The sequence below is a fragment of the Aotus nancymaae genome, unplaced genomic scaffold (genome assembly GCF_030222135.1).
Source record: "Aotus nancymaae isolate 86718 unplaced genomic scaffold, 86718_ANA_hifiasm-v0.15.2.pri h1tg000008l, whole genome shotgun sequence".
Lineage (NCBI taxonomy): Eukaryota > Metazoa > Chordata > Mammalia > Primates > Aotidae > Aotus > Aotus nancymaae.
Window position 1 is genome coordinate 7270157 of NW_026988419.1, and position 26302 is coordinate 7296458.

Genomic DNA, 26302 nt, shown 5'->3' on the forward strand with positions numbered 1-26302 from the left:
TACACCCAAATCCTATCCATCAAATTTTATTAATTCTTCTAAATAGTTTTTATCAATCTACTTCTTTCTAGCTCTAGGGCCACTACTCTAGTCTGGGTCACCATCATAACTTGCCTGATTACTATAAAATCCAACCAACTGAATTCCCTGCTTCTCCTCTGATGCCCACTAACTATTTCCACCATTGCTTAGAGTAATCTTTTATAAAACTGAAGTTGGACTCCCCAGAAGTAAGCCTTTGATGGCTTGCCATTGCAGCAAGAGTAAGTCCAAACTCTTTCCCATAACTGTATGCTTATATCACCAGTTCCCCTGCCCACCGCTATGGTCTCATCTCAAGCCTCCCATATCAGTAGCTCTGGGATTACAGTATAAATGGCCGAGGGCAGGAATAACCTTATCCATTTTGATCACCAACAATACCCAGATCCACCATAGGATCACCACGAATACACAGTGACTGGCATATGGTCCATACTTAAGTAAACGTACTCGTCCCTGGGTATCCATGGAAGATTGGTTCCAGGACCTTCATCCAACACATACCAAAATCAATGGATGCTCAAGTCCCTTATATAAAACATATAAACTATGCACACCCTCCCATATACTTCAGATCTCTAGGTAACTTATAATATCTAATACAATGTAACTTCTATACAAATTGTTGTTTTATTGTATTGTTATGTAATAATGAAAAGAAAAAAGTGTGTACATGTTCAGTACCAATGCAATCGTCCATTTCCCACCCCTCCCCTCCCAAATATTTTCAATCTGTAGTTGGTTGAATTCATAGATACAGAATCCATGGATACGGAGGGCCAACTGTATTTCTCAAGTGACCCAAGATTAGTATATTTTTAATGTATCTACATTATATGATAAACGAAACTGATTAAGAAGGTCTGAATACCTATGATATGTTCATCTTTAAGTATTTTTCCTGCACCTGTAACAACTTTGCCCGTAGCACTATACATATTATTCCACTTAGTGTTTTTAGGTCCACAACAGTATTTATAACGTTAATCTCAACATTATAGAAATAAATATCTTACTCATTTAAAAATATATTGATAAGTTGCTTTGCCAGAACTATTTGACAAAAAAATCGCATTTTAATTATGCAATAATGTAGACTAGACAGTACTATATCAAGGCTGTGACAGAGAGAAATGGAAGATTTCTTGAAATATTGGTAGGAAAATTAGCCATATTTACTTTTAATGAGAAATTAAAAATTTAACAGGTATGTTATAAGAAAGACTAAGCTGCTAGAACAAACAAAAGAAACTGAACTCATAACTTGGGAAACCAATGTGTCTCAAGGGGAAGAGAAAGGAGTAAAAAGGGAAAAGAAACTAATTACAGTGATTTTCAATTCTACTTACAAAGCAGAAAATATTTCATTGTTATCATTTACTAAGGCAGTATATATCTCAATTTCCAGATTTAAATGTTCAATAAGAATTGAGACCATTAAATTGCAAGAATATATCAGTTATAAATTCTATTCCCAATTTGGTGTCTGCTACCAACCAAATTAATTTCACAAGAAAGACAGGAACTACAAAGTTTTAATAGGAGTAATCAAATGCTGTTCAGAAGATTGAGACGTCCATATTACTAAAAGTATAACAAATTCCAAAAATATCCACTAAAACATTCTTAAATTGTATGCTTTTTTTTCCCTTTAAGACTCAAGAAGTCTGTCACTATATAATTGAGATAGATGAATGCTGTGTCATTAGCGCTACTTTCACGCCATTGATAAGTTTCATTTAACAGTTTCGAATATTTGAAGTATATGCTCTAAGAAATAAGGGAAAATTAAGGTTTGTTCAAGCCATTTGGCAAGTATTTATCAGAGCCCTCTTATCACTCACACTCCGTACTTTGCTAATACCTGATCTTCCAGATGCTTAATCCATTTATGCCGGAGGTTGCAAATTTTTTTTGTGAAAAATCAGACCTTGGCGATGACCTTGAGCAAGATATAAATAACTCCCACAAGCTTAGTGTTCCAATAATGGAACAATAGGCATAAATGGGATTTAGCATTCATATTTAAAAAGCTGAAATATAACTCACGTATCATAAAATTCAATCTTAAAGAATACAATTCAATGTTTTTTAGTATATTCACAAGGTTGTACATATCTAATTCTAGAATTTTCATGACCTCAAAAAGACCCCATACCCATTAGCAGTCAGTCACTCCCCACCTAGTGCCTGGCAACAATTAATCTATTCATACTTTCTGTCCCTATGAATTTGCCTATTCTGGACATTTGATATAAATTAAGTCACACAATATGTAGCCCTTTGTATTTGGCTTCTTCCCCTTAGCATAATGCTTTCATAGTTCATCCATGTTGCAGCAAGTATTGCTACTTTGTTTCTTTTTACAGTCAAATAATATTCCATTGTGTGAATATACCATGTTTTGTTCATCCATTCATCAGCTGATTGGCATTTCAGTTGTTTTTCCTTTCTAGTTATAATAAATAATGCTGCTATAAACATTCATGTACAATTGTTTTTAATTCAAGTTCTAGAGTACATGTGCAGATCTTGCAGGATTGTTACATAGGTATACACATGCCATGGTGGTTTGCTGCCTCCATTCCCCCATCACCTACATTAGGTATTTCTCCTAATGTTATGGCATGTACAATTTTTTATGAACATATGTTTTCAGTTCTCTGGGGTATATACCTAAGAGTGAAATTGCTGATTCATACAGTGACTCTATGTTTAACTTTCTGAGTAAATGCCAGATTGTTTTCCAAATTTCTACACCATTTACATTCCCTTCAGCAGTGTACAAGGGTTCCAGTTTCACCACATCCTCAACAATACTTGTACTTATCCATCTTTTTTACTGTTGCCATCCTGGTGGATGTGAAGTAATACTGATTTTCATTTCCATAATGACTCATGATACTGAGAAAATGCTTAGATTTTCATTGCTTCAAATACAATATAAACACACACGTTCACAGGCACACAGACAAGCACACATGTACCCAAACACACACACACACACACACACACACACACACACACACACTCTTTCTAAAGAAAATTATTTAACAAGCTCAGGTCAAGAGAAATCTCAAGAAAGGTGAAACCACAAAAAAACCTATCCTGGTTAAACCGTAGACTGCAGCCCCACCATCCCCCTGTGCTATAATATGCTGGAAGGGAATGCAAATGTACTTCGATGGCAAGATTATTGCTTAGGTCAACACATTTAACTGCAAATTCTGTACAATTATTTAGAAAAAAACAGGGTTAGTGTGTTTTACTACTGCAAACAAAGCAAAAATGCTATGAAAATAGCAAATTATCTATATTAAACATAAAAACTTCCTCTGTTTTAATTACAGAGCTAGACAGCAAATTAGTGCATCACAAATAGCACATTAACTTGGTCAAAATATACAGAAACACTAGATGCATTTTTTTTTCTCTTATTTTGTTTCATCACAGTCAACTTTCTCTAGGGATAAACTGAACTTGAGCTTTTCTTCCCACCCCTGTAACTCTCTCAGGAATCTTGTTCATTCATAGCTTTTCTAGTCCAAACTTATGAAACTGTTTGCTCCACTTGTTATTGTTATTGCAGAGCCAAAAACTGAGAACTTTTTCGTCCAACACAATAACAAAAAAATTATTTGCTTTTCCAGCAAAACTTCTTAGCATAATTTTTCTTAAAAGCTTTAGCTTCCTTCGGTTCCAAGAGAATTCAATTACGAAATGCAGATTTTCAAGATATTACTGAAAATATGAAAATGGTATAACATCTGCATTTAGTGAAAAGCAAGAATTTATTAACTGAATACTTGCAAAGTAATCTGTTTTCTCTTTTCAAATACATGAATGTATTTCAAAAAGCTTTGCTATATGCAAAACATAGTTGTTTGAATAACATGTAAATTGTGCTTTTAAAATTTAATATTTAAATGTTTAATGTAATAGCAGATGGTATGGCTTCACATCATTACACCATGTTCAATTTACCAGGATGCATATTCTACCTCAGTCGATTAGTAAATAGGGAGTCCAGGGGGTATAGTGTGGAACCTTGGTTAGACAGCATAATTATTTGATGACTAGTTGCACATAAATGATATTTTTTTCCGGTCATCTAAATCTGTTAAATGGCTTCCAGAGCTATATCAATGATAAAATCAGAGGACATTAGAGTAGGGATCTCTGTTTTCTTCCTTCACATTAATGGCAGAGATAGAAAGAAATGAAGACAATCAAATGAATAAAAACTGATTTCATGAATAAAAAATGAAAACTAGAATCAAATTATATTAGGAAGGTAATGGGAATCTAGTCATTATGACTACTGTGACACTCTCTCAGTAATTATATTTCAGCATCTATTCATGGAAATATCTATAACTTAGACTCTATTCCAGAAGAAATTGGGAACTGAGAGTATTTTCTCCTTTTGAAGGCTACTAAGACCTTTAATACAACGGTTCTCCAACTTCATACACTTTATTGTTATAACCATATTAAGAAACTGTCTCACCCAGCTTGACACACCATTAGACTATCTCTCTAATGACAACTGGCTATATCTTTTTGACTTTATCAAATCTAGAGGGTTTTTTGTTTTTTAGAGACAGGGTCTCATTCTGCTGCCAGGCTGGAGTGCAGTGGTGCAATCATAGCTCAAAACAGCCTTGAATTCCTGGGCTCAAGTGATCCTCCCACCACAGCCTCGCAAGTAGCTGGGACTACAGGCAAGTGTCACCACACCCAGCTATTTTTTATTTTTTGTAGAGACGGGGTCTTGCTGTGTTGTCCAGGCTGGTCTTGAGCTCCTTGTTTCAAGCAACCCTTTGCTTTGGCCTTCCAAAATATTGAGATTACAGGTGTGAGCCACCATACCCAGGCTCAAACCTAGAGTTCTTAAGACATAAAAGCTCCTCCTTCCTTTATTCCTTCATACACCATCTTCCCAGATTAATATGAACACAAATTTCTGATCCCTTAGTGGGATAATGTCCAGTTGTCCTTTGTAATAGCCTACCTTTAGTATCAATTCCACCCACGTGGAAGGCATGTATAGGTAAAATATGTGACCTTTGAGGAGTAAGGATTTAAGACCACTAAACAGACATAAGAATAATGTTCCAGAGAGATAAGCCATTACTAAAAGCATGTGTTATATGCTGAAAGAACTCAACAGAAATCGGGCCTTTATCACCTTATACTCTTCCCCTACTCTACTTACACAGGACCTGACTCAGTTTGCTTAGAATCCAATTTCATCATGTTATGCCCCTCCCACAATCCACCTAATGGCTTTCTATATTCATGGTTACAACACTGAATAGTGTTTCAGATAGTGATACCCTTTATGGAAAAAAATATCTTTAAGTAGAAAAAAGAAATGATGAATAGTGTCATAATTAATGGAATGGACTCTGGAGTCAAATGACTTGGTTCAAATCCTGACTTAATGCTTGGGAACTACACGATCTTAGGTAAGTTCTTTCTCTCTTTTTTTTTTTTTTTTTAATGTTTGAAAATAAGTCTCACTCTGTCATCCAGGCTGGTATGCAGTGGTGCAATCTTGGTTCACTGCAACCTCCACATCCCGGGTTCAAGCAATTCTCCTGCCTCAGCCTCCTGAGTAGCTGGGATTATAGTTGCACACCACCATACCCAGCTAATTTTTGTATTTTTTAGTACAGACAGGGTTTCACCATGTTGGCCAGACTGGTCTGGAACTCCTAACTTTGGATGATCCGACCGCCTTGGCATCCCAAAGTGCTGGAATTACAGGTGTGAACCACCATGCCCGGCCCTTAGGTAAGTTCTTAATCAATCTCTACCTCAGCCTCCTCATTTATAAAACAGACACTAAGTAATAATGAGGACCACCTCATAGAGTTGTTGATGAGTCATACAATTAAAACACTTAGGATAATTCTTGAAACACAGTAAGTACTATATGAATATTAGTAGATATTAAATCTTTATCAACATCATCTGATCAACTTCAAGCTATTTATTCTAGGAATCAACGCCTTACAATATTTACATAACTCCTAATAACTTTTATGCAATTATAGTTTAAAAGTAATCATATATAATTTGCTTCATTTCACTTAATTCTCACAATCCTGTGCAGACAAAATTAGTTCTACCTTATCCACTAGCTGGTCTACCCACCACTTGCCAAGAAAATCACTTAACTGTCCAGCTGCCCATTCTAAAGCACTCTGTAGAGTTGCCCACGCGAGATGTACGTCCATGGAGCTCCGGCCCGTCAGACTTTCTGGAAATGTTGAAATTTCAGGCCTTCACTTTCTCTGTCCAAGGTGCTTAATAAGCAAGGCCATTCCCACAGATGGGCAGTCACATGGACTCTCTCACCACCAGAGGTGACCAAAGTGAATTTCACACGCATCCCATACATCTTGTGCCCAATTTAGCAAAAGGCCTTCCAGCAGTTTTCGTGTCAAACTATGAAAGACAGACAGAAATTCCACTTTTTTTATTACATTGATAAAGAAACCAAACTGACGATGCCCAGATGCTGGAGTATAAGCACCCAAACTCAGCTCTTCCACCCAGACGGTGCTGCTCCACTGTGAAGTCTGGCAGTTTCCTGACTCATAGCTGTGACCTTATGGTGGCCTCTATGCCTGTGAGAGGCCCCAGCAGCTCGGCCTGCCCATCAGTCAAGAAAGCCCAAGTTCCACATTCTACACTTCCACAGCATGTAACAGATGCCTCAAATGGCTATAAGTAGTTAAAGAAAAATCTTCTAAAATTCTAGGCTGTGATCTAGAGGAATGCCAGGAAATAGTTCAATGTTCTGCTTCATGGCCAATATTTTTTAACTTAAGTCACTAGACTAGGAACCTTTAGAAGAGATGTCAGTTACTTTTCTTTCACATAAATGCTTCCTGGAGGATAAGATGAAGTTTGAATGTTTTAAAAGTACTAAAAGGGACCAAAACAATGCTTTATTTTAGCTCAGCCACATCTGTAATATGCAGTGTAAATTTTAATTAAAATTTAATAATGAGAAAAAAGTGATTACAAGTGTGAAGATTTCAATACTTATCATTTAGCAAAAGGCTTTCCTTTATTTTAAGAAAGAAAATCTGCAGGCTTGGCTCAGTGGCTCTCACCTATAACCCCAGTACTTTGTAAGGACTATTTAGGAGGATTGCTTGAGGCCAGGAATTCAAGACTAGCCTGGGCAATACAGCAAGATCTCATCTCTACAGAAAATTAGAAAGTTAGTCAGGTACAGTAGTACACACCTACAGTCCTAGGTACTTAGGAGGCTGAGGCAGGAGGATTGCTTGAGCCTAGGACTTTGAGGCTGTGGTGAGCTATCATAGCAGGCAACAGAGTGAGACCCTGTCTCTAAAAATAAAATAAAATTAACAAAATTTAAAAAATAAGATCTTACTAAAAGAGACAAGGTAGAGCAATAAATTTTGAGTTCGATATTGTTTCTGGCAACTGTCTTAGTTCAGGCTGCTATAACTAAGTATCATAGACAGGATGATTATAAACTATAGAAATTTATTTCTCACAGTTCTGGAGGCTGCAAGTGTGACATCAGGGTACTACAATGGTTGGGTTCTGGTGAGGTCCCTCTTATGGATTGTGAACTGCTTTTGTTATATGCTCACATGGTAGAAAGAGAGCAAGACCGCTCTCTGGAGTCCCCTCAACTTTTTTTTTGTTTGTTTTGAGATGGAGTTTTGCCCTCGTTGCCCAGGCTGGAGGGCAATGGCACAATCTCACCTCACTGTAACGTCCACCTTCTGGATTCAAGTGATTCTCTTGCCTTAGCCTCCCGAGTAGCTGGAATTTCAGGTGCCTACCACCATACCTGGCTAATTGTTTGAATTTTCAGTAGAGATGGGGTTTCACCATGGTTGGCCAGGCTGGTCTGGAACTCCTGATCTAAGGTGATCCACCTACCTTGGCCTCCTAGAGTGCTGGGATTAAAGGCATCTGGCCTCTGGGGTCCCTTTCATAAGCATACTAATCCAATTCATGAGGGGTCCACTCTCATGATCTAATAACTTCCCAAAGGCTCCACATCCTTATACCATCACTTTAGGTATTCTAGAGTCACCAGAATTTCTGGAGCCATTGCACACCGATATTTTTATAAAATTTATTTTTGTAAACACAAAAATTACTGTGGCAAAACTAAGGTGGTAGCTATAAAAAGGGAAGTTTACATTAACTATGGGAAAGTGATTTCAAATGATAAAATCATCTATTCTAAGCCACAGAAATGCATGTTCAAGACAATAAATAGAATCATCAGAAGAAACTGTCAAGTCAGGACTTGATATCAGTTCAATCCTAGGGATTCAACAAAATTCCAGCAGCAGTAAGATTGATTCAGAGTGTTTATGGAAAGGTGAGATCAATTTCACCGAAGAGGAAATATGGCAGGGTAGAAAGTACACATGGCTAAACAAAAGACTTCAGCAACTGCACTGGCCTTGCCACTGAGGAGGAGGATAGACCGGCTGAAGAACTAAAAAGATAAAACAAGCCAACAAAAAGCCGCCAACCCCACCACAACAAACACCCAGCTTTACTACACTGAAGTCTGGCTGCTGAGGGTAAAAAGTCCAAAGGAACTAAATACGTGTTGGTTTCAGGTAAAGGCAAAAGGCTGAGGAAGGGAACTGCAAATTTATAAAATGCTCTAAACTACTTTCAACAACAACAAAAAGGCTCATGTGTCAGTTTAACTAAATTGCACAGAGTGAAGGCCTAAGAGTTACAGTTCATTCATTCCAAGGGACTAGGGACTTTTGTCAAAGTGAGAGGAAAAGATAAAACTTTGGTAGTGGTGAGCAAGGTGCAGGGGATCCCCAGGCAATTTGGAAACTTGAGGTTAAAAAAAGCAAACACAATAAAAAATAACTGGAGGCCCTATTCCCCAGAGAGGTGATGCTTCCACCTCTACTTTTGCCAGCTGTCCTGGTTCTACTTATCTTGACTCGTCTCCTAGTTTTGCAGTCTCAGATACACAAGGTCATCAACCTCCTGAATGACTGGTTTATTTAGGCTCAGTTGGATCATCAAGTTGCTCTGTCACACACAGAGCTCAGAAAGTCTACTTCTAGTCTTTTTTGTTTGTTTGTTTGTTTGAGACAGAGTTTCGCTCTTGTTACCCAGGCTGGAGTGCAATGGTGCGATCTTGGCTCACCGCAACCTCCGCCTCCTGGGTTCAGGCAATTCTCCTGCCTCAGCCTCCCAAATAGCTGGGATTACAGGCACATGCCACCGTGCCCAGCTAATTTTTTGTATTTTTAGTAGAGACGGGATTTCACTATGTTGACCAGGATGGTCTCGATCTCTTGACCTCGTGATCCACCCGCCTCGGCCACAATTCTAGTCTTAAGATTGAAAATCTTTCTCCATCTGTGTTTCTGCATTTGGGGATGTGTTTGGAACCCACAACACACACACCCAAATGTAGAGACACAGATGGAGAAAGAGACATGGAAACACAGAGAGAGAAACGGAGAGGAATTTATCAATTCTCCCTGATGGAAAAAAGTTTAGCTTCTTCCTTCCTGGAAGAGGCTAAATGTTAACAAGGTCATCACTGGGACCCAAAACAAATAACATACTGACCATCTTCCACAGGTGAGGCAAAGTTATTAGGCTCAGAAAAAAAGATTTTTTAAAAAAGGCATAGGGCACATTTATTGTAACTTTTTTCAAAGGGGTTAAGTTGCTTTATTTCCTGAACATAAGCAGAGAGGAGACAATGCTTCAACTCCCTTGGGTGATTAAGGACGTAGATTTAGAAAAACACACGTAAGATTTGCACCCAACTACCTCAGCTTTCCTTTTCCTATGGTCACCAAAGAAGTCTCACAGAAGATTCTGTAGCAGATAGGAGTCCTTTTATGCATACAAACACTTTTATCCATTTACTATTGCCCATTTGCTGGGTGGATTTCACACAATCTCACTGGAATCTATAAGGGACCTCAGAAAATCATGCATGTGCACAGAGCCTCTTAAAAATCACTCTGTTTTGGATTAAAACTTCTGGAAAGGAGGATAGTGTAAGGTTATCTTCCCTATAGACCCCACCTAGAATCCTGCATGTCCACATTCGAGACCAGGATGACACCACCTTAGAAGGGCAGGGAGGTTTTGCTGTTCTGTGTTTTCCCAACTGGGAAAAACAAATTCAAAACTCCAGATTAACTAGGGTTATTCTAATTTCTTAAATCCAACCCAAGCAATTTTAAAAGAATGAAACCCTTTGTACACTGTTGTAATGGTAGGATAGAGAACCCTTGCTAAAATACTTCTCTGAAACCACAGAAATTAAACTTAAAACACTGAGTACTTAACCTTATTTTCTATTACACTCCTACAACTACTTTCCCAATCAGATCATGTTTGTCTTTAGGTGTTTGCTCAGTGCCAAGAGGTGGTTAAGATGGCTGACTACAATCAAACCATTCTTGACTCAAGACTACTTGGCTAGTCTATTTATTGTGTTAGTTACCTTGTGCAAATTATCTCATGAACCTATGTCTTGTTTCCCAATCTGTAAAACAGGTCAGTAGAGATTCAGTTAGCATGCTCTTAACAAATGCAGCTCTTTGCTGTTGATATTATTATTGTGCATTACTGTCTTAGTCCAGGCTTCCCCAAGAAGCAGACTCTGATACAAGAGTCCCTGTGGAAGTTATTTATTTGATAGGTGACCAATACACTGTCTGGGGAGTAGGGAAGTAAGACAGGGATGACAAAACCTAAAAAATAAAAAAATTAATATATATATATTTATATATTTACACACACACACACACACACACATATATATGGAGAGAGAAAGACAGAGAGACAGTTTATGTGTATATATATATATTCTCAAAAGAGCTGTCACTGTGAATAACCAGAGCTTAATCTCACTGGGGAACTCTGAAAGCTAGTATAGATATAGATATGCCTCAGTGCTATATCCACAGGGCAAGGGAGTCTGCCCTGGCTCTCTGGCATTTCTGCATTGCCTGAGAAAGCAATTGGTCAAAGAAATGCAGAATCTGGAGGTTAAAAGCCTGCTGGAATGTCCCTTAAAAGGGCAAGACGATGTGAGCAGAGCCTGAGGGCAATGCTACCATCACACCCTAGCCTGAGACACACACCTGCCTCTATCAGCCCATTCAATTCCTTCCCAATCCTCAAAGCCAGCTCCTGACCTGCCTCCCTCCTGACAGGCTCCCTGCCCATGCCAGTGCTCACTAACCTCCCAAATGCTTCCTGCACATACGCTCGTTCCACTGGTGTCAACAGGATATCACCAGGGAACCTTCATCATCTCTTACAAATGGTGTGTTTTCCTTATACCTTGGAGTTTGAGAGCATACACTCTTGAAACTAAATTGGTCCTACTGACTGGCTTTAGCATGAAGAGCTATGTGGCCTTGCCCATGTCACTTAATCTAAGCCTCAGTTTCCCACCATGTAAAATGGAGTAGTAATAATAGCTAAATCTGATCCTAAAGTTCTTAAACAAACTAAATAACTTGAAGCATTGAAATTCTTAGAATAACGCCAGGCATGCAGTAATCACTCAATAAATTACAGCTATTTTTTTAATGACTGAAAAAGAAATCCCATTTTGCTACTTGATTTATAGTTATTCTAAAATACAAAAGGAAGTCAAACCACCAGCCAAAGTGACATACAACCACATTTCTAGCTAATCTGTAGTAGTACTGCTCTCAAACTTTACATAATTACCCTATTCAATCTCTAAACTTTATAAAGTAGGCATTGTTATTAACGATTTTACAGATAAGCAGTGATTTTAATCTCACTCCCGAGACTGTCCTTAAAATGAAACTGTGGTCCGGTTTGTCTGCAGAAAAGAGTTCTTAATTCTCAAGCTAGTCTACACTCAGACTCCAGCAACTCATCAAAATTGCCATTTAAGTGTCCCTACTGGTTACTGCCTTTAGTGGCTTCCAGTAAGTTGATCTTGGCTGATTTTTTATATTAGTCTTTCTCCAGATTTCAGGGTGGTGATTTGACTTGTGACCTCAATTGCCTGATGGACCTAAGAAAAGTATTTGATTTTCAGTTTGTCCAACGTTTTTCTTATTGTGACAGATGATGACTTCCAAGATCTTTATGTGTCAGAGCTGAGATCAGAAGTCAACCCCACTGTCTTCTAATAAGATATGACACTTTGACTACAAAAAATTAGGGAGAACATCATCTTGGCATAAAGAATAGTCTTTCCCAAGAAAGGTAAGTGGTGACTTCCATTACACAAAACATACATGCATTTTTAAAACATTTCAAATAAACAAAATCTCACTATGTAAAACTTATACTCTACATCAATTGTAATTGTTTTCTTGAGGACAAGTCAATCTGTAGATCTATACAGCATAGAATACTATAGAGAATAGTACCAAGTAATGTTCAAATACCCAACTTCTTTCAGTAATCGTTATCACAGTCACAGCTAAAAAAAAAAAATCAGTTTTTAAAATCAAGTTAAAAACAAAAAAGTAACAATCATACAAATGTCATTTTCCTCATCTTAGAATGTATTCTATACAAATAGAGAAGCTGAGGAACAAAAGCGCCCATAGCTTCTCCAATGTTCTCCTACCAGGGCCAGGCATCTGGCTGGCTAGGATTCTGGTTAGGAGGACTATGGGGGTTAGGGGGTTGCAAGGCGTTCCATGCTTGGCTTTCCTTCACCCCCAAGCCCTAACCTGCAAAGCAAGGTTTACTCTGAGAGAGAAGCCACAGAGAGGCAAAAACTGCTTTTCTGCCTTTTAAGAATTACTAGTATAAAAGATCACTATCCCTGTGTTTTGCCAGATCACTAAAAGCTGCATGGTTAGTTCATATCATTTTCCCTTTGTAGAATGACGTTTGCAGAGATTTAATTTAATACGAGAGGCCTTGACACAGATCTCACCCAAAGAATCATCTTCATAGTGTTGTGAAACACCATTCAGACAATGGTTCTCATGCAAAACCCCATCAGAGCTAGAAAAAGCTTAAGTTTGCCTAATAAATGAATATGCTTTGCTCTGCTGAGAGCCACTCACCCATTTGGGTTTGTTGTTTTCCTTCTTTACAACAATCTTTACTACTATTTTATGTCATCTAAAACAGATACTTTTTGGAAATGGGCAAATAATGTAAAAATATATGTCAATATAGAAATGTTAAGTCGGTCTAATTCAGCGAAGACCTTACGGAAGTCTCCTCACCCCAGCCAGGCTTTGAAAGATAAAAATAGATAAAAGAAAGGAATTTGAAGAAAATAGCATGATGTGCTATTACCATAGAGACATAAAATACAATAATGTTTAGGGAAGTAGAAGTCATTAGTATGCTCCATTCTGCTCTGCTATAATGGTTGTTTTGAAATGAAAAAATTTGCTCAAATGAAGCTTGTATATTAGGGAATAATTTGAGCAAAGTACAAATTTCACATTTGATGCATGCAGAAAACTGCAACCTGCTGAAGCAAACTGTATAGAAATTAACAAAATGAGCAATTTTATACATTTCAAACATCTATCAGTTCCCCAGCTCACGGAGTACATTATGAGCTATACCTATCCACACGTGCAGTTACAACTTTCTATCCAATTTCAGATAACCCTCCTTCCACTACTTGACAAAAATTCATAAGCTACAATCCTGAGAACTACTTCCACAAGCAAAGGTCAGGACTTTTGAAGGTAAAATACCATATTTACTTACATACATAGTACTTACCTATTTTTTAAACATTTAATAATGGCTGGTTGTCAACCATTATTATCCCACTTCTACTCCATGTTCTCCATGTTTTACTCTTACATTTCCATTCTTTTTTTTTTTGAGAAGGAGTTTTGCTCTTGTTGCGCAGGCTGGAGTGCAATAGCGCAATCTCAGCTCACTGCAACCTCTGCCTCACAGGTTCAAGTGATTCTCCTATCTCAGCCTCCCAAGTAGCTGGGACTACAGGCACTCACCACCACATCTAGCTAATTTTTGTAGTTTTAGTAGGAATGGGTTTTCACCATGTTGGCCAGGCTGGTCTTGAACTCCTGACCTCAGGTGATCCACCCACCTGGGCCTCCCAAAGTGCTGGGATTACAAGCACAAGCCACCATGCCTGGACTACACTTCCATTCTTTAATCAAAATTACCAAAGTTAGAAGTTCTCACTACTCAAATATTCAAAATATCACATGGTTTTCATTTTCTTAGACAAATTAGAATGAGAGGGGATAAATTCTCTATCGACTATGCTTCTATTTTTCCTTTTCTGATTTCTCTATCAAAAGTTGCTTTACTATCCTTCATACAGACTTTGAAAACGAGATTCATTTAATTTTGGCATTTGTTTACTTGACTGCATGTCCTAAATGTCCTAAATGTGCCAAAGTTTCATGTCTGATTATAGTTATCCAAGGACTCAAGCAACATTTGTCCTTGGCCAGATGCTTTCAGTAAGAGAAATAAGTATAGTATTCACTGTGAGTATATAATCCTGACCACCAATTTCAACAAAGAGGTAATGGAAGAATAAAAACAAGAACCCAAAATCAGATGTTCTGACAACACATGCAGCTCAGTGAACAAACTGCATTTACATTCATTGTGCATGTTTCACTTCCAGACAGCATACAAGGTCAAACTACTAACTGTCAGTTACAATAAGCTTCTAAACTTCTGGTCAATTACCTGGTTAATAACAAAAGACAAGGCTATGACTTCATTACAGTTACAATTAATTTACACAGATCAGCTTCCTGTTAATCAAATATATCTTTAAAAGCATTTAATTACTTTTCACCTAGCAAGCAACACTCAGCTTTGTTAAATGAAAAGCAATCTTGCTGAACTCCACATGAAAGGCTGTCAGGCTGCTCTAAGACATAAAGGACAAACAGCTTCACAGGGCACACTGCTGCAATACAGGAGCTGTTGCCACATTCGCAGCAAACAGAAGCACAAGATGATGGATAATACGACACATTTTAACAGTTTCAGAGCATAAAGAAGTTGTCAGGGAACTGAGAGTAAAGAGATGGGCTTTGGGAAAAGAAATGTCCCAGTGCTTTTTATCAAAATTATGTACGGGGTAGCAATATTAACATAAGCAGTATAGGACAGCAGTTAAAGGTATGGTCCTTGGCTCTACCATACACCAGCCATGTGCCATCAGGAAAGTTAACCTTCAGTCTCACTTGTAAAAGAAGGTAACATAGGCTCATTTGGTTTCATGAGGATTAAATGGGATTTTATGTGTGTCTGTGTGTGTGTGTGTGTGTGTGTGTGTATACAGACACATACAAAATCACAAATTGTTACATGACACTGGTTTCGCCCATATAAACAAATAAATTAAGGCTTAAAATAGTTTTAAAGTGTTTTTGATAACATTAGCATTTGATAACTAATTAGCATTTTCCAAGACTTTCTGTGACCCTACATTTTTTTAAAACTGCATCATGTGATTAATTTACACATACTTTTTTTTAAAGTATAACAAATACAGAGAAGAAACCTGAAAGCAGATATTATTTTTTTTCATTAAAATAAATTTTATGTAAAACCTCAAACCAAGATCTCTGTCAATATTCTCTAGTAATTTGAGAATTTAATGAGCCTCCATTTTAGGGAAAAAAAAAGTGTCAGCTGGCAAAATTCTTTCTCCACCTTTTAAAAGTGTTATATAGTATTAACAGAAATGATTAGACTATTTTTATACACAAAAAAATAAAGGCTAAAAAATGAAACTACTAGATTTTGTATATGATCTTAAATTTTGCCCCACTGCTAGGTGAATTAGTGCCAACTCCAATTCTATCCCATCACCATTTATGATTTCCAGTATTAATCATAAACCAGTTTCTTCTCTCAGAGACCACAAGGTTTACTGTAATGAGGGCTCATTAAAGTTCTCCAACTGACAGCCCTTCAGACCTAGGCTTTTAAACCAGGAGGCACACAGGGAACAGCAATGCCAGCATCCCATGATTGCTCCTTCAAGAAGATTTAAGTGGTTTCATTCTCAGGTTTACTCTGCACCATTTCTTTGTCTACCTAACGTCAATGAAAAAATAAGAGCTACCACCACTCCCTGCTCTGATTTAAATTAATCTCTGTGTAGGAACTGTTTGTGAATTATTTATGTAACTCAAGTTGTCCCTGCACAACAACAAAAGAGGGGAAAGCATGCCACGCTTCAAATACAAGTTATGTTACCACAAACCACATGGGATAGCCACAAATTATTAGGTGATAGGTAACAACTTAGGGCTTTTTGCCTACACAGCATCAATACTTCATTCTTTCAGTAACAAGAATCTGTCTCCCACTATCATTGGATGTGGTCTTTGGGTGGGGGTGGGGCAGCTATTAATCAAGGGTGCCATTTCTAATACTGATCCCAGGTGATAGTGACCAAAGTTGGAATAACTCCTCTTTCCCTGGAATTTAAAACTTGTGCTGAGAAACTATGTGACCAACAACTTTTGGAGCTGGTTCTCAGAGCATGAATTTGAAGAGTTTTCCATATCTACCAAGTCTGCCCAAACCCTAAGAGCTCACTTAGCTACTAACCTTTATGCACATAAACTAGAAAATCTAGAGAAAATGGCTAAATACCTGGATTCATACACCCTCCCAAGACTGAACCAGGAAGAAACTGAATCCCTGAATAGACTAATAATGAGTTCTGAAATTGAGATAGTAACAAATAGCCTGCCAACCAAAGAAAGTCCAAGACCAGAGGGATTCACAGTTGAATTCTACCAAGGTACAAAGAAGAGCAGTTACGATTCCTACTGAAACTATTCCAAACAATTGAAAGGAAGTACTCCTCCCTAACTCCTTCTATGAAGCCAGCATTATCCTGATACCAAAACTTGGCAGAGATAGAAAAACAAAAAAGAAAACTTCAAGCCAATATCCTTGATGAATACCAATGCAAAAATCCTCAATAAAATACTGGCAAACTAAATCTGGCAGCACATCAAAAAGCTTATCTACCATGATCAAGTTGGCTTCATCACCCAGGTGCAAGGTTGGTTCAACATACACCAATCAATAAATGTGATTCACCACATAAACAGAACTAAAGACAAAAACCATGATTATCTCATTGATGCAAAAAAGGCCTTCGATAAAATTCAACGTTCCTTCATGCTAAAAGCTCTCAATAAACTAGGTATTAAAGGCACATATTTCAAAATAATAAGAGCCATATAGGACAAACCCTCAGCCAATATAATACTGAATGGGCAAAAGCTAGAAGCATTCCCCTTGAAAACCAGCACAAGACAAGGATGCCCTCTCTCACCACTTCTACTCAATACAGTATTGGAAGTTCTGGCCAGGGCAATCAGACAAGGGAAGGAAATAAAGGGTATTCAAATAGGAGGAGAGGAAATGAAATTATCTTTGTCTGCTTATGATATGATCCTTTATCTAGAAAACCCCATCGTCTCAGTCCAAAAGCTTCTTAAGCTGATAAGCAACTTCAGCAAAGTCTCAGGATACAAAATCAATGTGCAAAAAATGCTAGCATTCCTACATACCAACACCAGGCAAGCAGAGAGCCAAATCACGAATGAACTCCCATTCACAATTGCTACAAAAATAAAATACCTAGGAATACAGCCAACAAGGAAGTGAAAGACCTCTTCAAGGGGAACTACAAACCACTGCTCAAAGAAATCAGAGAGGACACAAACAAATGGAAAAACATTCCATGCTCATGAACAGGAAGAATCAATATCGTCAAAATGGCCATACTGCCCAAAGTAATTGATAGATTCCATGCTATTCCCATTAAACTTTCTAATTCCTCCCTAACTCCTTCTATGAAGCCAGCATTATCCTGATACCAAAACCTGGCAGAGACACAACACCAAAAAAGAAAACTTCAGGCCAATATCCTTGATGAACATCAATGCAAAAATCCTCAATAAAATACTGGCAAACTGAATCCAGCAGCACATCAAAAAACTTATCTACTATGATCAAGTTGGCTTCATCACTGGGGTGCAACACAGAAGACATTCTTCACAGAATTAGAAAAAAACTATTTTATGAAACCAAAAAGAGCCCAAGTAACCAAGACAATTCTAAGCAAAAAGAACAAAGCTGGAGACAACACACTACCAGACTTCAAACTATACTAAAAGGCTACAATAACCAAAACAGCATGGTACTGCTATAAGAACAGACACATAGACTGATGGAACAGAATAGAGAACTCAGAAATAAGACTGCACACCTAAAATTATCTGATCCTTGACAAACCTAGCCAAAACAAGCAAAAAAGGATTCTCTAATAAATGGTACTGGGAAAAATGGCTAGCCATATGCAGAAAATTGAAACTAGAACCCTTCCTTTTACTACATACAAAAATTAATTCAAGATGAATTAAAGACTTAAATGTCAAACCTAAAACTATAAAAACCTTAGAAGAAAATCCAGACGATACCATTTAGGACATAGGCATGGGCAAAGATTTCATGACAAAAACACCGAAAGCAACTGCAACAAAAGTAAAACTTGAGAAATGAAACCTGACTAAACTAAAGAGCTTCTGCACAGCAAAACAAACTATCATCAGAGTGAACAGAGAACCTACAGAATGGGAGAAAATTTGTACAATCTATCCATCTGACAAAGGTTTAATATCCAGCATCTTCAAGGAACTTAAACAAATTTAGAAGAATAAAACAGGCCCATTAAAAAATGGGGCAAAGGACATGAACAGACACTTTACAAAAGAAAACACACATGCAGCCAAAAAAACATATGAAAAAAAGCTCAACATCACTGATCATTACAGAAATGCAAATCAAAACCACAATAAGATACTATCTCATGCCAGTCAGAATGGCTACTATAAAAAACTCAAAAAACAACAGATGCTGTCGAGGTTGCAGAGAAAAAAGGAATGCTACTGCACTGTTGGTGGGAGTGTAAGTTATAAGTTAGTTCAACCATTGTGGAAGACAGAGTGGTGATTCCTCAAAGACCTAGAGGTAGGAATACCATTTTACTCAGTATTCCCATTACTGAGTAAATAGCCAAAGGAATAGAAATCATTTTATTATAAAGATACATGCATGTGTATGTTCAGTGCAGCACTATTCACAATAGCAAAAACATGGAATCAACCTAAATGCCCAAGAATGATAGATGGAGAAAATGTGGTACATATAGAATACTATGCAGCCATAAAAAGGAATGAAATCATGTCCTTTGCAGGGGCATGGATAAAGCTGGAAGCCATTATCCTCAGCAAACTAACATGAGAACAGAAAACCAAACACTGCATGTTCTCACTTTTAACTGGAAACTAAATGATGAGAACACATGGATACATGGTGGGGGAACACCACACACTGGGACTTGCCAGAGGGGTGGGTAGGCAGGAAGAGCATCAGGAACAATAGCTAACGGATGCAGTGTTTGACACCTAGGTGACGGGATGATCTGTGCAGCAAACTACAGTGGCACATGTTTACCTCTGCAACAAACCTGCACATCTTACACATGTACCCTTTAACTTAAAAGTTGAAGAAAAAAAAAATAGCTGGGTGTGGTAATGCATGTCTGTAGTCCCAGCTACTCAGGAGGCTGAGATGGGAGGATCAACTGAGCCCAGGAGTTCTCGGCTATAGTGGGTCAAGATCAAACCACTGCATTCCAACCTGGGTAACAGAGTAAGACCCTGTCTCAAAAAAAATAAATAAATGAAAAATGAATATGCCTTGAAAGAAAAAAATTTCCTTCAATATGTTGAGATGAGGGGACTACATGGGCAGTGTGCACAAAATTCATTCCTACACTTGTTCAAATTTAGAATCATAACTGAATCATTACAACATACATAATTGCAAAATTGCTGGTATTGGTAGTATTTTTTAAAAGGTAGTGAATTTTTTTCACAGTATTGCCCAAGAGACTTTTAATTCGAGGAAAAAAATCCCAAATTATATGTAGTTGCCAAAACACATATATACACACACAAGTGCACAAACACACCCCTATAAGTTATTTACAAAACCAAAGTCAGTGTAAGTAACATTTATACTTATTTCATTCATTGCTATCCTGATACTGTGATTTTGCATTAAAAAATGCACAAGTAAGTTAACACCTGTTAACTTACTTACAGAAACAGCTGTTGGTGGAATGACAACAATCCTGGAGCTAATGTCAAAAGATCTGGGGTCAAATATGGATGCCATCATGTACTAGTACGTGGCCTTGGACAAATCATATAATTGGTACTGCTCAGCTTCTGTTTCTTTATCTATAGACGGAAAAACTTTCCACTTACATTCTAGAATCACTGTCAAGAATAAATGAAATAGCGTGTTGTGCCACCAAGTTTTTCACTCTCCTTTCCTCTCCTTAAAGTAGCCTTTCCTGCCCTTAGAACTAGACTTTATCGCTGTGTAATTATGAGGTGCAGGTAACAACGTCCAAGAAACTAGATGGTAAGTAACCTCAACATGCAAACCTCAATGTTAGTTGGCTATCATCTAGATCCCAAAGGGCTCTTGCACACTATCTGTTGCTTCCCAGAAATCTGGTTTTCTTTCCTGAATACAGCCAAAATTATCTATGGGCTTTGAAATATCACCATCATGATACTGCACAAAGCAGCTGGTTGACTGAAAGTGACTACCCCTCCCCCACACTCCAGGTGTCACCAGGAAACCCTCTTCAATGTGTGAAAAAGACAATATAGTATCACTAACTACCACTATTAATAACAATCTAACAAATACTTAGCATTTGAAATTAATTTTCTTATGAAGGCTCATTATTAACTTAAAATTAACTCTCTAAAAAAAGCACTTTACCATATAAAGTAGTTGCTTTCATACAACAAAAAAATGATAGGGCTATAAACACAAGTAACACATTTCCTTTGACTTCTTGTTTCTTTTTCCCTGAGTCATTTGTTATCCTAAATGACAGTTAAAATACCAAATAGCTTTCAATAGTGATAGAGCTGTCACAACTTGGAGGGATTTTTTTTAAAGCTAATTCCTCAAAAAAGTGCACAGAATCCTACTTTGTAAAGTACGGGTCAGGTAGATTTTTGTTTTCTCAATAATCACTCACTCCCCTGCATGAGAAGCCATCCATATGGTGACATGGCTGCCAACCTTGGAAACTGTCTTCAGAACAAGTTTGTGAATCCCACTCACCAGAATTCTTAATGCCATTACTTTTTAGGCATAGCTCATGCCCTGACGATTTCTATTTCACCACAGAGTTTCACGTTCCTCAGCTCCTGAGGTTTACAGATAAGATTAAGGGGCTCCCTGTTGAAAAAAGATATGAGGACCACTGTTTACACGACTACAACTGCAACATAAAAGGAAATCTACCTTTTAAAGAATCATTTCTGTTTTTAATAGTTTTTTTAAAAGAACTTTTACATATACATGTATTTATCTAACTTTACATATACATGTATTTATCTAACTTTACATAAATGTATAGATTGTTTCATTTTATACTTGGTCCCCACCCCTGTATTCTAATACATTGACAAGTAAAATTATGACCTAGTATGAGTTCTTTCAAGTATTTTCTGTGCTCAGACATTAATATGCAATATATACACACAAAAATACATGTAATAGATGTTATCACTTAATTAAAATGGAATGCAAAAGTTTTCAGTTTGCTATCATTAAGCATTTGTGTTTTTAAAAAATATTAGCAATTTCAGGGCTAACGGCATTTTCTTTTTTTTTCATTTTCTTATCCTTTAGTGCATACCTTCAATGAGGTCTCATTTTCTGTAACAGTGTCCCCTTCTCTAGCTGACTATCCTCATTAACAGAAGGTACTTTATTACTCATCCCCCGACCTTTGGATATTTACCTTCCCATAAACACCCATAAACAATTTACAGAAGTTGCTCTGTTACAGTGATAAGACTCAAGATTGGGTTTTTTCCATGTTAAAGTTTTAACATTTTTCAGGTGTTTGTTTTTTCTCATTCACAATAATGTTAAAGTTTTGACTCTTCATCTTTTATGGTTAAAAAGAAAAGCAGTGCAGTTAGGTAATAAAATTACCTCACTTATAAAAATATTATAAAATGAATGGCATAAAGTTAGGTTTGGGGCGATAAACACCTTTTTTTCCCCTTGTGCGACACGCAACATTTACTGAGCCTCTATGCCTAAAACAAGGTGGACATGTTTTATGCATTATTTCATTTAATTCAATGGCCTGAAGCAGCACATCCTATGACTCCTACTTTACAGGAGAAATTAAATTGGGAAGGGCGTTAATTTGTCTAATGGAAACAATCACTAAGTAGCAGAGGCAAGATTCAGAGCAGGACTTGTCTGACCGAAAACCAGAGATTTGCCTCTCTGATAAGGAGAACAAAAACGTATTTGAGGCCTTTGAAAAATAAACATTTCATGATGAGACAGTGCCAGTTTGGTGGCAAAGCTAACGAAATTATTTGCAGAAGTAATAATCCATCCAAAGTGACTCATGTTTATGTGAAAACTCTCTCAATATCCAGGAGCAATGGTGTAGCCTTGGGGGCAGTGTGCTCTAATGAAAACCACATGTGTAGGCCATGGTTTGGCACTGACCTTCTCAACATTGCAATGAACCTAGCCTTTAGAGCAGCTGCCCTAAATCCTGAATATTTATTTCTCCCCCTACACTGAGCCCCTGAAAGAGGTAAAGTTGTAAGAAAACAATGCATCCAAAAAACACAGGGGGTTGAGGGCACTCCTGTGATCCTTCCTGCAAATGGAGGATCTAGAGAGACATGAGACCGTCTTCGCTATCTTGGAGCTGTGTGACATATGGGAAACAAAGATAAGGATACGAACATCTTCGGCCTTGGCTTTTGCTTACAAGTCACTAAGATACAATACTTCTCAACTGGTCTTTACCAAATTCCGGGTCAAAAGAAGGTAAAAGTAAACTGAAGACGAGGCATGGGGATCACCTGAGGTCAGGAGTTCGAGACCAGATTGGCAAACATGGTGAAACCTGTCTATACTAAAAATACAAAAATTAGCCCAGCGTGGTGGTGCACGCCTGTAATCCCAGCTACTCGGCAGGCTGAGGCAGGAGAATCGCTTGCACCCGGGAGGCAGAGGTTGCAGTGAGTCGAGATCGCGCCCTTGCTCTCCAGCCTGGGCAGCAGAGGAAGACTGTCTCCAAATAAATAAATAAAACTGAAGAGATCAGAGGGCCAAAAAATCAAAAACTACTCTTCAACATGAATACTAATGCTATTCTTAAAAATACAATAGAGTATGTACTGCTATAACTTTGAACATCCTGCATCCAACAACCTTGACTACACAGAGTTGAGAACCCTGCGGTGAACAAAATACTAAGCATTAAACATTTTTCTTACATTTTCATATTACAACCCTATAAAGTAACATGTCCAAGTTTCTCCATCTAGGAATTACTTCAATTCAAATTCCATTATATATGACTCCACAATGGGTGTTATCACTACGCCAGTAATTCTCAAACTTTAGCATCCAGGCAACTGAAAGCCTTGTTAAAATATATTTTTGATTCAGTAAGTTTGGGGTAAGATCCCAAAATGTGCATTTCCAAGAAGTTCCCAAGTGATGCTGATGCTAGAGTCCTGGGACTATTTAGAAACCAATGCACTTCTATTCTTGGAAAGAGTGCTTGCTTTCCACAGCGATGCCAGGCCCGCAGCAAATCAGAGTCTTTAAAGTTTATTAGAACCATCCCTGAAAAGACACACAACTGTGAGAAATCAGACAAAGACTACTAACAAGCAATTTCAAAGGGGGGAAAAAAGTCTGGGCGTACTGTAAAGAAACCTAAACACCTCGATAATTGAATCATAACTAAGCAGGCAATCATTCATTTTGACAGTAACGCTTAGTCTTTAAGAGAGTTTATGCTCAGTTTGGAAAAACAAATAAGCCTGTGATTCGTTTCTTGCAAAGGTCTATCCAAAGGTTTTTAGGGTTTGGGCAGAAAGGGTTTACTTTGGTGGACTTCTTGTACCCTAATTACTGCGGTGAGGGTTGGGCTCGTTCTGAGAAACTGAAAGTTGTCCCGAGGGCACCTGAAACTGCAGGCTGTGCTGCTGATGCAACGTCACTTCAAACTTCCTGCTTTCAAAAGGAACTCCTTATACTCGCTCAGCGCCAACCCCTTCCTCCGAGTGTGAGTACGTCGTTCCCGAGCGGTCCGGCGGAGACGGGGCAACGTACGGGACCCCGGGTGGAGTTGCCCCAGGAAACCCCCTCCTAGCTCTCGGACTTGCCCGGGACGGGGAGGCTGTACCTCCAACCCCGCAACGCCTCCCTCGCCCTGGCTCCCCGGGAGGCGCCGACCTCCGCCCAGCAGCCCCCGCCCGGCCGCCGGCGCCCGCAGCCCCGAGAAACGGCGAGAGACGCCGCGCAGAACCGACGACAGAAGCGGGACCGAACAGACGCGGAAACTCACGCTCTGTACGACCAGCCTGCGTCCCCACGTCTTTGCGTGCACGTGCGTCATTACGCACGTTCCCGATACCCAGCGCTTCGGGTAACTGCGGGCCAGGTGCGGGAGGGGAGGCCTTTAAAGCGGACGGCTCGGCCGCAGCGCATGCCCAGTTGTGCGCGCCCGCGTTCTGCTATCTGTGGACTGCGTGTGACTGCAGTAGCCCAAAAGGGGCCGCGAGGGCACAGCAAGGCAAGAGCGCAGTAGGGAGAGCGTGGACCCTCGCCCTGTCCTCCAACCTCCATGTGAAATGTGGATAATAATATTCCTTACTGCCATAAATAGCCACTGGCCGCTTACCACACGCAAAGCAGAGACGAGCGACCTGCGTTCGAGGGACACGACGACGAGGGGAGAAGCGGCGAGTGGGTCCTGGCCGCCTGCCCCGGGCGCCTTTGCCCAGGATCTCCGCCAGGAAGCTTCGTCCTTCCCGGCCCCAGCGCAAAGGCAGGCTGGGGAGCTGCTGTCCGGAGCACCTGTGAGGCGGAGGGTGGGAAGGACACTCTCCCGCTTCAGGAGCTATCTGCAGACCGCGGGAGGGCGGTTTATCGCAGAGTCCCAGAGCCGGCCAGCAGGGCAAGGTCGCGGGGTGCACCTTTCACTCCCAAAAGCTTGGGTCTGGAACTGCACCACGCAGCGTTTGCCCATTTTGAGCGTTTTAGGTGTTTCGTATTAAAGTTCATAAAATTTTGATTAATAGATCATTTGATACAATTTTAATTGTTTGCTACTCGGAAGCAAGTTTTATGTTCAGTTGTAGAAGTCAGGCTAAGTTAAATGTTGCAAGTGCTATCTATATTTATTTCATAAAATATATAAAAATTATCTTACAGCTGGCGCGGTTACTCACACCTGTAATCCCCACACTTTGGGAGGTCGAGGCAGGAGGCTTGCTTGAGCTCAGAAGTTTAAGACCAGCCTGGATAGCAGTGAGACCTTGTCTCTATTTAAAAAACAACAGACCGAGTGCAGTGGCTCACGCCTGTAATCCCAATACTTTGGGAGCCGAGACGGACGGATCACCTGAGGTCAGAAGTTCAAAAACAGCCTGGCCAACATGAGAAACCCCGTCTCTACTAAAAATACACAAATTAGCCAGGCATGGTGGTGCACGCCTGTAATCTCAGCTACTCTGGAGGCTGAGGCAGGAGAATCGCTTGAACCCTGGAGGCAGAGGTTGCAGTGAGCTGAGAGCCTTCCACTGCACTCCAGCCTGGGCGACAGAGTGAGAATCCGGGGAAAAAAAAAAAAAAAAAAAAGGAAAAACACCAAAAACTGTCTTCTTATTTGGTATGGAATTTTCTGATCGGGTAAAGATGCTCTTTTTCCGAGGCTGAATCCGAGTACAGGTGGTTTAGTGTTGCTGTTTGTTTATTGGAAGTTGTAGCAGCTGTGTTTAGATAGTCTGCTGAAACAAAAACTGCCTAAACCAGGAGTTTTCTTTTTGCCATTGTGTATTAAAACTCTTCATAGAAATATTTATTTTGGAGTTTGAAATGTAAGTGAAAATGTGGCTCATGCATAGGTGTGGGTGTACATATGACTTTCAAGTGACAAAGAAGATTCTTAGCAAATTGAATATGTTCCTTAAGACTTATCAGTTACCCCTTTCCTAGAAAAACAATATACTCCAAAAGCTCAGCTGACAATGAGAAACTGCATTTCTGGAAATGAAAAGTCAAATGAATGTGGGGAAAAGTAAATTGTCTATAGAGGTATTTT

General features: G+C 38.9%; 1 protein-coding gene across 6 annotated transcripts in view; it reads right to left on the minus strand.

Annotated features, from left to right (window-relative positions):
- Positions 1-24966, minus strand: part of RHBDD1 (rhomboid domain containing 1) — a 159576-nt gene extending 134610 nt beyond the window's left edge. For 2 of the 6 annotated variants that reach the window (XM_064372926.1, XM_012446198.3), the window contains exon 1: positions 24545-24624. The gene's annotated coding sequence lies outside the window, so the exon portion shown is untranslated. Of the gene's footprint in view, positions 1-21264; positions 21382-24161; positions 24357-24544; positions 24625-24880 lie in introns of those variants that run through there. The other 4 variants (XM_012446200.3, XM_012446199.3, XM_012446201.3 and 1 more) reach the window with 4 other exon arrangements.
- Positions 24967-26302: the final 1336 nt, after the last annotated feature.